We start from the raw sequence: 12,958 nt of genomic DNA, 5'->3' as shown, positions 1-12,958 counted from the left end.
ATCTAAAGTGACCACTCTCCTTACAATGACAGGTTTCAGAGTAACAGCCGTGTTAGTCTGTATTCGCAAAAAGAAAAGGAGTACTTATGGCACCTTAGAGACTAACCAATTGATGAAGTGAGCTGTAGCTCACGAAAGCTTATGCTCAAATAAATTGGTTAGTCTCTAAGGTGCCACAAGTACTCCTTTTCTTTCTCCTTACAATGTGTATGATGATCAAGGTGGGCCATTTCCAGCACAAATCCAGAGTTTAACAAGAACGTCTGAGGGGTGGGGGGTAGGAAAAAACAAGGGGAAATAGGTTACCTTGCATAAGTCACTTTAGATAAGCTATTACCAACAGGAGAGCGGGTTTGTGTGTGTGTGGGGGGAGAAAACCTGAATTTGTGCTGGAAATGGCCCAACTTGATTATCATACACATTGTAAGGAGAGTGATCACTTTAGATAAGCTATTACCAGCAGGAGAGTGGGGTGGGGGGAGGTATTTTTTCATGCTTTGTGTGTATAAAAAGATCTTCTACACTTTCCACAGTATGCATCCGATGAAGTGAGCTGTAGCTCATGAAAGCTTATGCTCAAATAAATTGGTTAGTATTTAAGGTGCCACAAGTACTCCTTTTCTTTTTGATAAAGTCAAGTGGACTCTCATCAGTATAAAACTGGTGTAAATGAGAGGGGAATCAGGGCCAGAGCTTCCAGATGTTGGCTGTGATTCCCCAGCTCCATGAATGCTACTGTTCCTGAACCGATAGAGTTTGAGTCACAAATCTAAGGCTATGTCTACACTACAGCATATGCTGACATAATTTATCACTCGGGGGGTGAATAAATCACTCCCTGAGCCATATAAAAGACACCAGCATAAGCGCTCCTGTGCACAGCGCTATGTTGGGAGAGCTTCTCCTGCCAACATAGCTTCTGCTGCTCATGGAGGTGGGTGTTTTATGCCGACAGAAGAGCTTTCTCCCATCAGCCTAGAGCGTCTTCACCATACGCGGTGCAGTGGTGCAGCTGTATCAGTACAGCTTCAGTGCTGTACGTATAGACATGGCCTAAGTTAAGAAATCGGTACAACAGACCTTAGTGAAGGGAACTGTGCTGGTTATGACCTAATAGAACTCCTCTGAGTTTGAATGCTAAGAGGTGTGGGCAGCTCGCAATAACCTTAGCAAGTGGATTTACGTAAACTGAACATTCTCCCCATAGCACCACACCCACCCACCTTTTTCTGTTTGTTTGTTTGTTCAGCCAGAAAGACCAAAATCAAACGCTTCAGAATGCTGGGCTATGTAGGCCTTACAGACTTAGGGCAAGTCTACACTTAAAATGCTACATCGGTGCAGCTGTGCTGATGCAGTTGCACCGCTGTAGCAATCTAACGAAGACGCTCTAAGCCGATGGGAGAGAGCTCTCCCGTCAACAAAGTTAATCCACCTCCACGAGAGGCAGTAGCTATGTCGGTGGGAGAAGCTCTCCCGCCAACATAGGCTGTCTATGTGGGGGGTTAGGTCAGTATGATGACATTGCTCAGGGCTGTGGATTTTTCACACCCCCGAGTGATGTAGTTACACTGATACAGGTCTGTAGTGTAGACCAGACCTTAATTTACTCCTTTAGTGTGTCTTTCTGTCATCCCGATTACCCCTTCAACCTAGGCTCAATATCCAAATACATAAGTTTATCTTTAGCTACATTTGACCTTTCTTCAAAACTTCAGTGTATTTAATCTCCAAGGAAACAAACAGGTTTGCTTGTTTTATGGCAATAAATTGCTTAGGATGGATGCATCAATGTAAATGAGCTTTGGAGCACAGGGCATTGAATGCAGTAGCCCAGGATCAAAGGTACCATATGATAGCTTTTGATGAAGTACTAGAAAACTTCCCTGGATATTGCACCTTTATTGTGGGGTGAAGTCTGGTGTGTTCCAATGGCCTTGAGAGCTTATGTTGGTGGGGGTTTTAACTCCTGGAAGGGCCACCCAAGCTGGACAGGTCAGAGGATAGGGACCAGATGAAAAGCAGTCCACTCATCTCCCAGGTTGAGGTTGAGCAATAGGCCAACAAACTGTTCTCGTTTTAAAAAAAACAAAACAAAAAACAAGAAAGCCTATTCCAGCAAATAGCAGGATAGACAGGGATGGCAGAGCTTTGTTCGTGCCCTTAGCAACGTCTGACAGTGAGGGAAGCAAAGACGAGGTGGATGCGGTTAATATTTTTTATTGGACCAACTTGTATTGGTGAGAGAAACAAGCTTTCAAGCCACACAGAGCTCTTCTTTAGGATTCAGATATGCTACGGGGCAGTGCTCTAAGCCGGAGCTATTTTTAGAGTCAAGCTGAAGCGTGAACCCTAATAATAATTTTTATTCTTGTAGAATGCAGAGCAGAGTACAACAAGACCTTTAGGAAGTTAAGGAAGTATGGGCTGGATGAATGCACTATAAGGTGGGTAGAAAGCTGGCTAAATTGTCGGGCTCAACGGGTAGTGATCAATGGCTCCATGTCTAGTTGGCAGCCGGTATCAAGTGGAGTGCCCCAAGGGTCGGTCCTGGGGCTGGTTTTATTCAATATCTTCATAAATGATCTGGAGGATGGTGTGGATTGCACTCTCAGCAAATTTGCGGATGATACTAAACTGGGAGGAGTGGTAGATACGCTGGAGGGGAGGGATAGGATACAGAAGGACCTAGACCAATTGGAAGATTGGGCCAAAAGGAATCTGATGAGGTTCAATAAGGATAAGTGCAGGGTCCTGCACTTAGGACGGAAGAACCCAATGCACAGCTACAGACTAGGGACCGAATGGCTAGGCAGCAGTTCTGCAGAAAAGGACCTAGGGGTGACAGTGGATGAGAAGCTGGATATGAGTCAGCAGTGTGCCCTTGTTGCCAAGAAGGCCAATGGCATTTTGGGATGTATAAGTAGGGGCATAGCGAGCAGATCGAGGGACGTGATCGTTCCCCTCTATTCGACATTGGTGAGGCCTCATCTGGAGTACTGTGTCCAGTTTTGGGCCCCACACTTCAAGAAGGATGTGGATAAATTGGAGAGAGTCCAGCGAAGGGCAACAAAAATGATTAGGGGACTGGAACACATGAGTTATGAGGAGAGGCTGAGGGAGCTGGGATTGTTTAGCCTGCAGAAGAGAAGAATGAGGGGGGATTTGATAGCTGCTTTCAACTACCTGAAAGGGGGTTCCAAAGAGGATGGCTCTAGACTGTTCTCAATGGTAGCAGATGACAGAACGAGGAGTAATGGTCTCAAGTTGCAGTGGGGGAGGTTTAGATTGGATATTAGGAAAAACTTTTTCACTAAGAGGGTGGTGAAACACTGGAATGCGTTACCTAGGGAGGTGGTAGAATCTCCTTCCTTAGAGGTTTTTAAGGTCAGGCTTGACAAAGCCCTGGCTGGGATGATTTAACTGGGAATTGGTCCTGCTTTGAGCAGGGGGTTGGACTAGATGACCTTCTGGGGTCCCTTCCAACCCTGATATTCTATGATTCTATGATTCTTTCTGGGCACTCGGATACTATGGCGATGGGTGCCAGTGAAAGATCCAAGTTAATCCTCTGCCTCCTCCCCCCAAAACTACTTACTATTTTCTTCTGTTCTTGCTGCTCCCGGGTGAGAATGCACAGTTCCTCATGGCCTACTGCCGCTCTGTTCCTGATAATGTGATTGCAGATGCACTCCCTTCACACTCTTGTTTCCATTACATTCCATGCCACTTTCATTGCTGTGGTCTCCACTGCTAATTTCCTCCCTTTGAAGTGAGGAAAAAGTGTTCAGATCTCTTTGAAACCCTGTGGAAGCCAGTCTAGCTAGCAGCGATTTTTACGCTGTGTGGGGGGAGGTGGGAGGGAGGACTACTGCTTTAGTTTAGCCGAAACACATTTCATTCTGACATCTGGGGCTATGTCTACGCTACACCGCTTGTAGCGACATGGCTGTGTTGCTACAGCCGTGTTGCTAAGTCATGCAGTCAGCTCTCCTGTTGACAAAAAACTTTCCACCCCCAATGAGCGGTGTTTGTGTTGTCGGCACTGGTGCTTGTCGTGGCAAAACTTTTGTCTTTCGGGGGGGTTAACACCTCTGAAAGACAAAAGTTTTGTCATTCAATTGTCAGTGTAGACATAGCCTAAGTCTAAGATTATTGAGCTTCCAAGTTTTCCATAATATTAGGGGATGATTACAAGAGTTACTAACAACTTTACCCTCCTTGAGTAAAGGTAGCAAGGTCAAGTGAATCTAATAACTTTATCTGGCTCCTTCTTCTATTAAAGAGCATTGGTTGAAGAGGCATTTGTACTGACTGGAGGCCTTTTTAAAATTGTAATTTAAAACAGCCCAGAAGCACTGAGTTCAGTTCCTTCCAACAGAAAAAGGGGGAGGGGGGGGGTATCATCAGTTTGTCAGTCCAAGTACCCAAGTTATTATGAACTATGCACAGCTCCAATTATTCAGACTTACAGGGTTTCCATTCTCTCATACACAGGATGTTAAAATTTCACTAACTGCTCTGCTTGTGTGCTTCTTCACTTTGTCACCTTTGCAAACAATGTCTTAGCTACTAAGAGTGGGCAAAACTGTTTCCCCTTTCAGGATTTTTTTTAAAATGCAACTTTGCAATTTTGTGCCCACAGCCCAAAGTAAACATTGTGCAATCCTTGGACCTGAACACATTTCATGTGAATTTAAAATAGATATAGATGTGAGCATATTGGATATACAGGTTTGAGACTCTCTAATGGACTGCAACTGCTGACTTGGCAGCATATTATCCCTTCTGGGGGGAAACTCCTCTTACAGGCTTTTCCACATCACCAAGATGGTGTGGGCAAAGTCTCCCTGGAAAAGTATGGGGAAGATCACCCCCCAGACCTTGTTACCCCCAATGTGATATGGCCGTGAAAAAACTAATGCGGTCTTGGGATGCATCAGGAGAGGTATTTCCAGTAGAGATAAGGAGGTGTTAGTACCGTTATACAAGGCACTGGTGAGACCTCACCTGGAATACTGTGTGCAGTTCTGGTCTCCCATGTTTAAGAAGGATGAATTCAAACTGGAACAGGTACAGAGAAGGGCTACTAGGATGATCCGAGGAATGGAAAACTTGTCTTATGAAAGGAGACTCAAGGAGCTTGGCTTGTTGAGCCTAACTAAAAGAAGGTTGAGGGAAGATATGATTGCTCTCTATAAATATATCACAGGGATAAATCGGAGAGGGAGAGGAATTATTTAAGCTCAGTACCAATGTGGACACAAGAACAAATGGATATAAACTGGTCACCAGGAAATTTAGACTAGAAATTAGACGAAGGTTTCTAACCATCAGAGGAGTGAAGTTTTGGAATAGCCTTCCAAGGGAAGCAGTGGGGGCAAAAGATCTATCTGGCTTTAAGATTAAACTCGATAAGTTTATGGAGGAGATGGTATGATGGGATAACATGATTTTGGTAATTAAATATTCATAGTAAATAGGCCCAATGGCCTGTGATGGGATATTAGATGGGGTGGGATCCGAGTTACCCAGGAAAGAATTTTTTTTTAGTATCTGGCTGGTGAATCTTGCCCATATGCTCGGGGTTTAGCTGATCGCCATATTTGGGGTCGGGAAGGAATTTTCCTCCAGGTCAGATTGGAAGAGGCCCTGGAGGTTTTTTGCTTTCCTCTGTAGCATGGGGCACGGGTCACTTGCTGGAGGATTCTCTGCTCCTTGAAGTCTTTAAACTACGATTTGAGGACTTCAATAGCACAGATATAGGTGTGAGGTTTTTTGCAGGAGTGGTGGGTGAGATTCTGTGTAGGAGTCCTGAAATTTGGCTGGGAATTAAGAATCATGGAGAGGGCAGAAGCGAGACTGGTCCTGGAGGAAAATATCTCAAGGCAACAGTTATAAATGGTGATCTAAGTGGGTTTAGCAGTGAAAGGAAGAAGGAGACTGGGTGGTAACTGGAAATGTAACTGCTGGTCAAGAGTGTTTTTATTTTTGATGGAGATGTCAGCATACTGTTACTGAGAGGGAGATGGGCCAGAGAGAGCAAGAGGATGAGATGAGAGGTGGGACAAGGGACGTTAGTAACTGGGAGGGGATCAAGCATGTGTCAGGGTTAGAGAAGAAAGCAATTGAGAAACCTCACTGTTGGTTAGAGTGAAGAATGAGGAAAGTGTGTTGCAAGAGATGTGGGGAAGAGAGGAGGGGGAGAGAAAGGAGAGGTGACAGTGGATCTCTTTAAAAAAATCAATGAGTTCTTGGGTGAAGACGCTGAGGTGGGGGATAGCTTTTAGGAGGGAGTCAAAGGAGAGCTTTGAATGTTTTGCCCTGTGTTTTGGATGAAAAAGCCAGCAGTTTTACAATGGTGTCACGCTACTGGCTCAGGAAGCCTCAACTTGGGAGGCAACCAGTCTGTTGGAAGGAAGTGGTTGAGTGGTTAGAATACGAGGAATACAGATGATTAAGGGCTCAGTTCTGTAACCCCTTCCTCACCTAGGGTAACACTTACATGTGTAGTCCCATTGATGTCAGTGGAACAGCTTAAATGATTAAATGATGTGCCACTCAAACAGATTAAATGATGTGCCACTCAGCATGAGTAGGGGCCGCAGAATCGGGCCCTGGGGGGGTTGTAGGCTTTCCTTTGGCTGGATAATGCTGAAAGATTTTGTTTACTGCTATTGTTAGCTGGAGTCGCCTGCAATGGCGCTCTAGGCATCACTGCAACCTTTAAGCATAGGTCAGACAGTATGACCTTCTATCCCAGGGATCGGCAATCTTTGGCCTGCGGCCCGCCAGGGAAAACTGCTGGCAGGCCAGGCCGGTTTGTTTACCTGCAGGGTCTGCAGGCTCGGCCATTCACAGCTCCCACTGGCCACGGTCCCCAATCCCAGGCCAGTGGGGGCTGCGGGAAGCGGCGCGGGCCGAAGGATGTGCTGGCCGTCCTTCACGCAGCTGCCTTTGGCCTGGGACCGTGAACCGCGGCCAGTGGGAGCTGGGATCAGCCAAACCTGCAGACACTGCAGGTAAACAAACCGTCCTGGCCCGTTAGCAGCTTTCCCTGACGTGCCGCGTGCTGAAGGTTGCCGATCCCTGTTCTACGCAATGGCCTGATTTCTGTTTGTACTTAGTTGTTTTACACCATTGTAATTCCATTAACTTCAGTTTACTCTTAATTTACACCAGTGTGAGGGAGATCAAAATGGAGCCTACTGTGTTGAATTTGAGGAAGAAGCTGTACAAATGTACTGGAGAATTCCTAGAGGGACGCTACAGAGCAGTTTACACTGCAATAAAAAAACCTCTAGCACGGAGCCTCAGAGCCCAGGTCAACTGGCTTAAATAGCAGTGCAGGTGTTTGGGCTCAACCTGGAGCCCGATCTCTCTCTAGGACCCACCCCACTTTCTTGGTTTCAGAGCCGAGGCTCCAGCCCAAGCTCTAACATCTGTGCGGCAACCTGTAGCCCCACAGCCCACGTCCTGTGAGCCTGAGTGAGTGATACGGGCCAGCTGTGGCCATGCTGCATGTCTTTTGTTTTAACGTAGGTGTATCATTAGGAGAGACTTTGTTTCACTCTTCTGATGGCTGGGAAATGGTTCTGATTATGGTGTGCAGCAGGGGAGTGAGGCTGCTAAAAAGAAAAGCTCTTTGGCCCAAAAAAGTGGCTGTTGCTCACGCTCAAGAGGCTAAGGGCATCTGCCTGGAAATAAAGTACTTGATTTATGTACAGTATTAATGTTTAAATGAAACCTGTCACCCCTTTTAATAAACAATCCTCAAACTCCTGCTGTTTCTACCTCACTAATGAATGTACTTCCAAGAAGATTAACAGAAAGAACAGGACAAATTTCTCACGAGTCTGGTACGGCCACTTCATACAAAAGTGAAACAATCTCTTGCAGCTTCTAATCTGATCTGGTTATTAAATTGCTGTTTCAGGTGAGGACCAAAAATGATTTGCAGTGTCTGGTGTAATGATGAGGTGGCAAATGGAAGAACCCCATTGTATTCCCTCCCATTCACAATACCCCAAACCACGCTGCTGTGGAGAAGATGGAAATTCAACATAACCGAACAAGAATGTGCTGCTCCGGTGGTGCAAGCAACATACCTGCTCAAACACCTTTCAAGAGCGGGTTGATTCTCCATGTCATGGTTATTTTAGTGAAAGTCACGGACAGGTTGCGGGCAATAAAAATAAATTCACAGGAGCTGTGACCTTTCTGTGACTTCTACTAAAAATAACGGGGGAGAGAGGGCTGGGGTGGGGAGAAGGAATGACAGCTGGAGCCTCATGTGGGGTACTGACAGCCCCATCCCCACCGCCACAGGGGAGCACAGCTCCAGCCTCCACCGCAGCCGTGGGGGTGGGGGAGGGTATGTACAGTCCCCGCTAAAGCTGTGGGGGCAGGGGGGGCACACAGCAGTGGCTCCAGCTCCAGCCAAAGGGACGGGGGTGGGGGTGGGCACGCACCGCCCTGGCTGCAGCAGCAGAGAATGGAGTGGGGCAGGGGGATGTCTGGCACCAATCAAAGCTGCGTGGCTGGGAGGGGGAGCGTCCGATCCTGCCACTGACAGCTGAAGCTGAAATCACGGGGGTCTGTGACCTCTATGACTAAATCTTATCCTTAGCCCTGATAAATCACTCAGTGAACTTCACAATGAAAATTAAGCAGTCAGAGTTCCTAGGGCTCTGGAGAGACAGGGAGAATGACTTCCATGCTTTCAGTATCGCAGTCAATTGGGCTTTGGCTGTATGACTTTTATGTATGTGGAGGATCAATTCATTACTCTGTCACTTTCAAAATAGCTATTTTGGCTCAGAAGACACTATTCCCTACTACAATACCATTAAAGGAAGGAACTTGTAGGAAAGAAATTGCAGGAATTTAAAAACAAATCAGTCATTGGGCTATGATTGCTTGGGGGATACAGAGCCTTTCACTTCTAGATCATTGGTCAGTGGTGATTTAGATGAGATTCTAACTACCATCTCACATTATCTTGGTTTATGTGGAATGATGTGGGGGCCTGTATAAATTCTAGGGCAAAGATGTCAGTGTCAACATAACCAGCACTGATTATCTTCCTTGCAGGTAGTTTTAGCAGACAGACCCTGACTAATGTAGGGCAGGGAGACTGAACACCCCTCAGAGTGATCCCTCCAGGTTGAGGCACATCTACAGGGGTGTGTGGGAGAACCCTGCATTTTCAGTTCCTGTTCTTTATATGTTCTGTGGGGCAAATGGAGAGCTTCTGTCCCCTGGCCCGTCCCTTTGACACATTTCAACAGTACTTAAAACACTTGAAGAAAAAGAAAACTTCAGTTGGTATGCCTGCAGTGCATCTTAATTGGGCAGTGCTCTCAGCACCTTGCCAGCTGCTGTGATCTACTGCCCGAGAGAATGTTCTTGTGCAGTGGCACTTTCCGTTGGATGACTTCTGCAGTATGAGATTGGGCTCTAGTTACCACAGGGTGGGAAGGATTAGGGGAGAATTTTGTCTTGTTTCTTTGGCAGTGGTCCTAATCCTGGTCGATTTCAGCATTTTAAGAACCTGATCTTAAATAACCTGTCTTTGTTTTGGAGACTAAAAAGTAGAGACAGACACGTATGAAGAGAAATGGAGGGTCAGAAAAGTTGTTTTTTTAAATTAAATAAACTTAACACCTAAGGCTGTTAGAGTCCACCCTTGTCCCAGACCTGAAGAAGAGCTCTGTGTGGCTTGAAAGCTTCTCTCTCACCAACAGAAGTTGGTCCAATAAAAGATATTACCTCCCCCACTTTCCCTCTCTAGTATCCTGGGACTGAGAAGGCTGCAACTACACAGCATACAGAGCCTACTCTTGTAATATATGGAGCATCCTTACTTCTGGTAGTTGGTGGGTATTGAAAAAAGTAAAGGAGGACTTGTGGCACCTTAGAGACTAGCAAATTTATTTGAGCATAAGGTTTCGTGAGCTACAGCTCACTTCATCGGATGCATGAAGATACTTAGGGCCTTGTGGATTGAGTCTATTGTAACTTGCCTCTAGATAACCTACTAAACTACCATTATTTAAAGCATTGTATTAACCTCAAAATTACTGAAAATCTACAGAAAGAAATGACAGGCACTGGGAATGACTGCTACATAATGAGAGGTGAAATCATTGGAGGCAGAGGCAGACCAAAGCAGACATAGTTCCCTTTGTGACTCTCGGTTGGAAATTCTAAGAAGAATTCTGTGAGAGTTGCTTTCTGACAGAGGTCCTTATCCCCAGGGTGAGTTTCTGGTGGGGTAATAAAGTTTATAATACTTATCTTTCATGTTTGTTCTTCTAAAGTGTTTATCCTTCTTCACATAATCTCGGAGACAAGATTGCCCTCTCCCAACATTTAATGAAGTGTTTTTATATGTGGATAAGTATTTTAAGCTCAGACAGTCTTAACTTATTCTGAAGCCTCAGTGAGCTGCTCTTAGTTTATAGCTCATAAGCAGAACTTTCCAATGAATTCCCTTGTCCCGTCATATAGACACATCTAGTTATGGATCCAGTTCCGCCACCCTTGCTCATGTTGTGTAGTTCTACATTCTGCCCATAGTCCCAATAGAATCAGTGATACAACCTTTGTCTTCCTCTGGTGGTCAGCTGGCAGGTGTAATGTTACACTGTCTGAAAGCTGGCGATTACGTGGGTCTGGTTTTGCAGCTCTTCAGATACAGTTTCCCCTGACTCCTTGCTCCCAAGTTTAAATAAATAATATGCTAAAATCCCTCATCCACAGTTCATTTGGGAAATTCATCCTGTAAAATTATAGATGGTGTGCAGGTGTGTGTTTCAGATCCCTTTTTGACAGCTTTTGAACATCAAATATGAAGTAGCTAATGGCTCTGCTTGTAATATAGTATGCCCAGCTGTTTAGGGTAAAGTGGTAGTTTAATAGTTTCTATTGTCAGTGGAAGTGCAGCATCATACTCATCGCTTCGTGAAGGAAGTATTCTGTGGTAACTAGAGCTGGAGACTTAATACGAGGATTCCTAGATCAGTGGTTCTCAGGCAGGGGTACGCAGAGGTCTTCCAGGGGGTACATCAGCTCATCTAGATATTTGCCAAGTTTTACAACAGGCTGCATAAAAAGCACTAACGAAGTCAGTACAAACTAAAATTTCATACAGACGACGACTTGTTTGTACTGCTCCATATACTCTACGCTGAAATGTAAGTACAATATTTATATTCTAATTGATTTATAACTACGCGGTAAAAATGAAAATAAGCAATTTTTCAGTAATAGCGTGCTGTGACTTTTATACTTTTATGTCTGATTTTATAAGCAAGTAGTTTTTAAGTGAGGTGTAACTTGGGGCTACCCAAGACAAATCAGACTCCTGAAAGGGGTGCAGTAGTCTGGAAAGGTTGAGAGCCACTGTCCTATGTTATTTTCCCAGCTCTCCCACTCATTGCTGTGTGACATGTTATATGTTACAAAGTCTCAGCTTTAAAATAGGAATGATCCCTCCCTCCCTACCTAACAAGGCTCTTTTGAGGCTTTGTTAGTGTTCATAAATTGCTTTTAATATTCTCAGCTGAAAGGCCCTGAAGAAAAGCAGAGTATTATTACTTCTACGGGGGACTGCTGAAGAGAGAGGTTAAGCTGGTGCTGCCTTGCTCAATTTCGTAAAACTCTTTAAAAGTCCTATTCTCAAAGCTAAGTTTATTTTCTGGATGCAGTTCCAGTATTAATAAACGGAGTTACATAAATCACAATTCTTAAAAGTGAACTAAGCTGCCATCTAATCCTATCCCAATGGCTGCTTTGATTATAATATTAAGTGCTGTTGGAGGCAATCAACTGTAATGGTATTAAGGCAGCTTTTCAAATGTTATTAGAGATAATAGGAACTCATGGATGAAAATGAAGAGAACCTGCAATTTAACAACCATTAAAAAATATCCCCCTTGAAAGCAGGGAATAAATGAAAGGTCTGGAGCGAAATGTTTTGATGACACCGACGGTTATCGTGAAAGCCAGCGCTCTTCGTGCAGCAGGCCCTAATGCCTAGCACAGAATCTGGAGCAGCTCTCTTGAGTACAGTACCTTTGGGGGACAATCTCAGGGCTATTGAAAACAGGACCTGAAGCTTCCTGAGTACTTCAGAGTGGAGAGAGAGGATGGCTTTGTGCTGTGGGACTTGTGGCATCTGGGTTCAGTTTCTGGATCTACTACAGATTCCTGCGTGATCCTGGGCAAATCATTTACACTTTTTGAGCCCCCATTTCCCAACCAAGAAATGGAGATAATATATCCTTATCTCAAAGCGGTTGTGATAAATTCAGTAATGATTGCAAGGTGACTTTATGCTACAGTGATTGAGGACCCTACAAGTACCTTCCTACAAATGACATTTCCTAAATTCAGGTGGGTGTTTGGGCACCTTTCTCTAGCTTCTGGTGTATTCCAAACTTTATCTGGGCCTATAGAGCCTCCAGTACTCAGTGCCCCAGCTATCAATGCACTTGTAATCTAGTGCAAATCTCATGCACATTTACTGGAGAGGACATGTGTCTGTGCTCCAAATGGCTAATGAAGTGGCCAATAAAATGTACAGTACTCTTTGACTTTCTTCTTCCTTCAAGGAGTAACACACTGCACAATCCCCTTCTTCCTTACGAAAAGGAAAAGGAGTTGTGGCACCTTAGAGACTAACCAATTTATTTGAGCATAAACATAAGCTTTTGTGAGCTACAGCTCACGAAAGCTTATGCTCAAATAAATTGGTTAGTCTCTAAGGTGCCACAAGTACTCCTTGTCTTTTTGCGAATACAGGCTAACACGGCTGCTACTCTGAAACCTTCCCCCTTATGTCACTTGCTGCATCGAGCTAAGGATCACAGATCCATTAAAATAGATACTGTTTCAGCCTGTTTGTCACGTGTGAGTGTAACCCACACACTTTCTGGGTGTGGTGTTCTGTCCC

General features: G+C 44.8%; 1 protein-coding gene across 7 annotated transcripts in view; it reads left to right on the top strand.

Moving 5' to 3' along the window:
* The window catches only part of STIM1 (stromal interaction molecule 1), a 200,768-nt gene that overhangs the window by 75,176 nt on the left and 112,634 nt on the right, over positions 1 to 12,958 (top strand). The window contains exon 1 of one of the 7 annotated variants that reach the window (XM_073333091.2): positions 10,160 to 10,260. The exons of the other annotated variants lie outside the window; for them this stretch is intronic. The gene's annotated coding sequence lies outside the window, so the exon portion shown is untranslated. Of the gene's footprint in view, positions 1 to 10,159; positions 10,261 to 12,958 lie in introns of those variants that run through there. 7 annotated transcript variants of the gene reach the window in all.

Source organism: Lepidochelys kempii, chromosome 1 (assembly GCF_965140285.1).
Source record: "Lepidochelys kempii isolate rLepKem1 chromosome 1, rLepKem1.hap1, whole genome shotgun sequence".
Lineage (NCBI taxonomy): Eukaryota > Metazoa > Chordata > Testudines > Cheloniidae > Lepidochelys > Lepidochelys kempii.
Note: the sequence above shows the minus strand (reverse complement) of the source record. Positions and strands in the feature narration are given on the sequence as shown.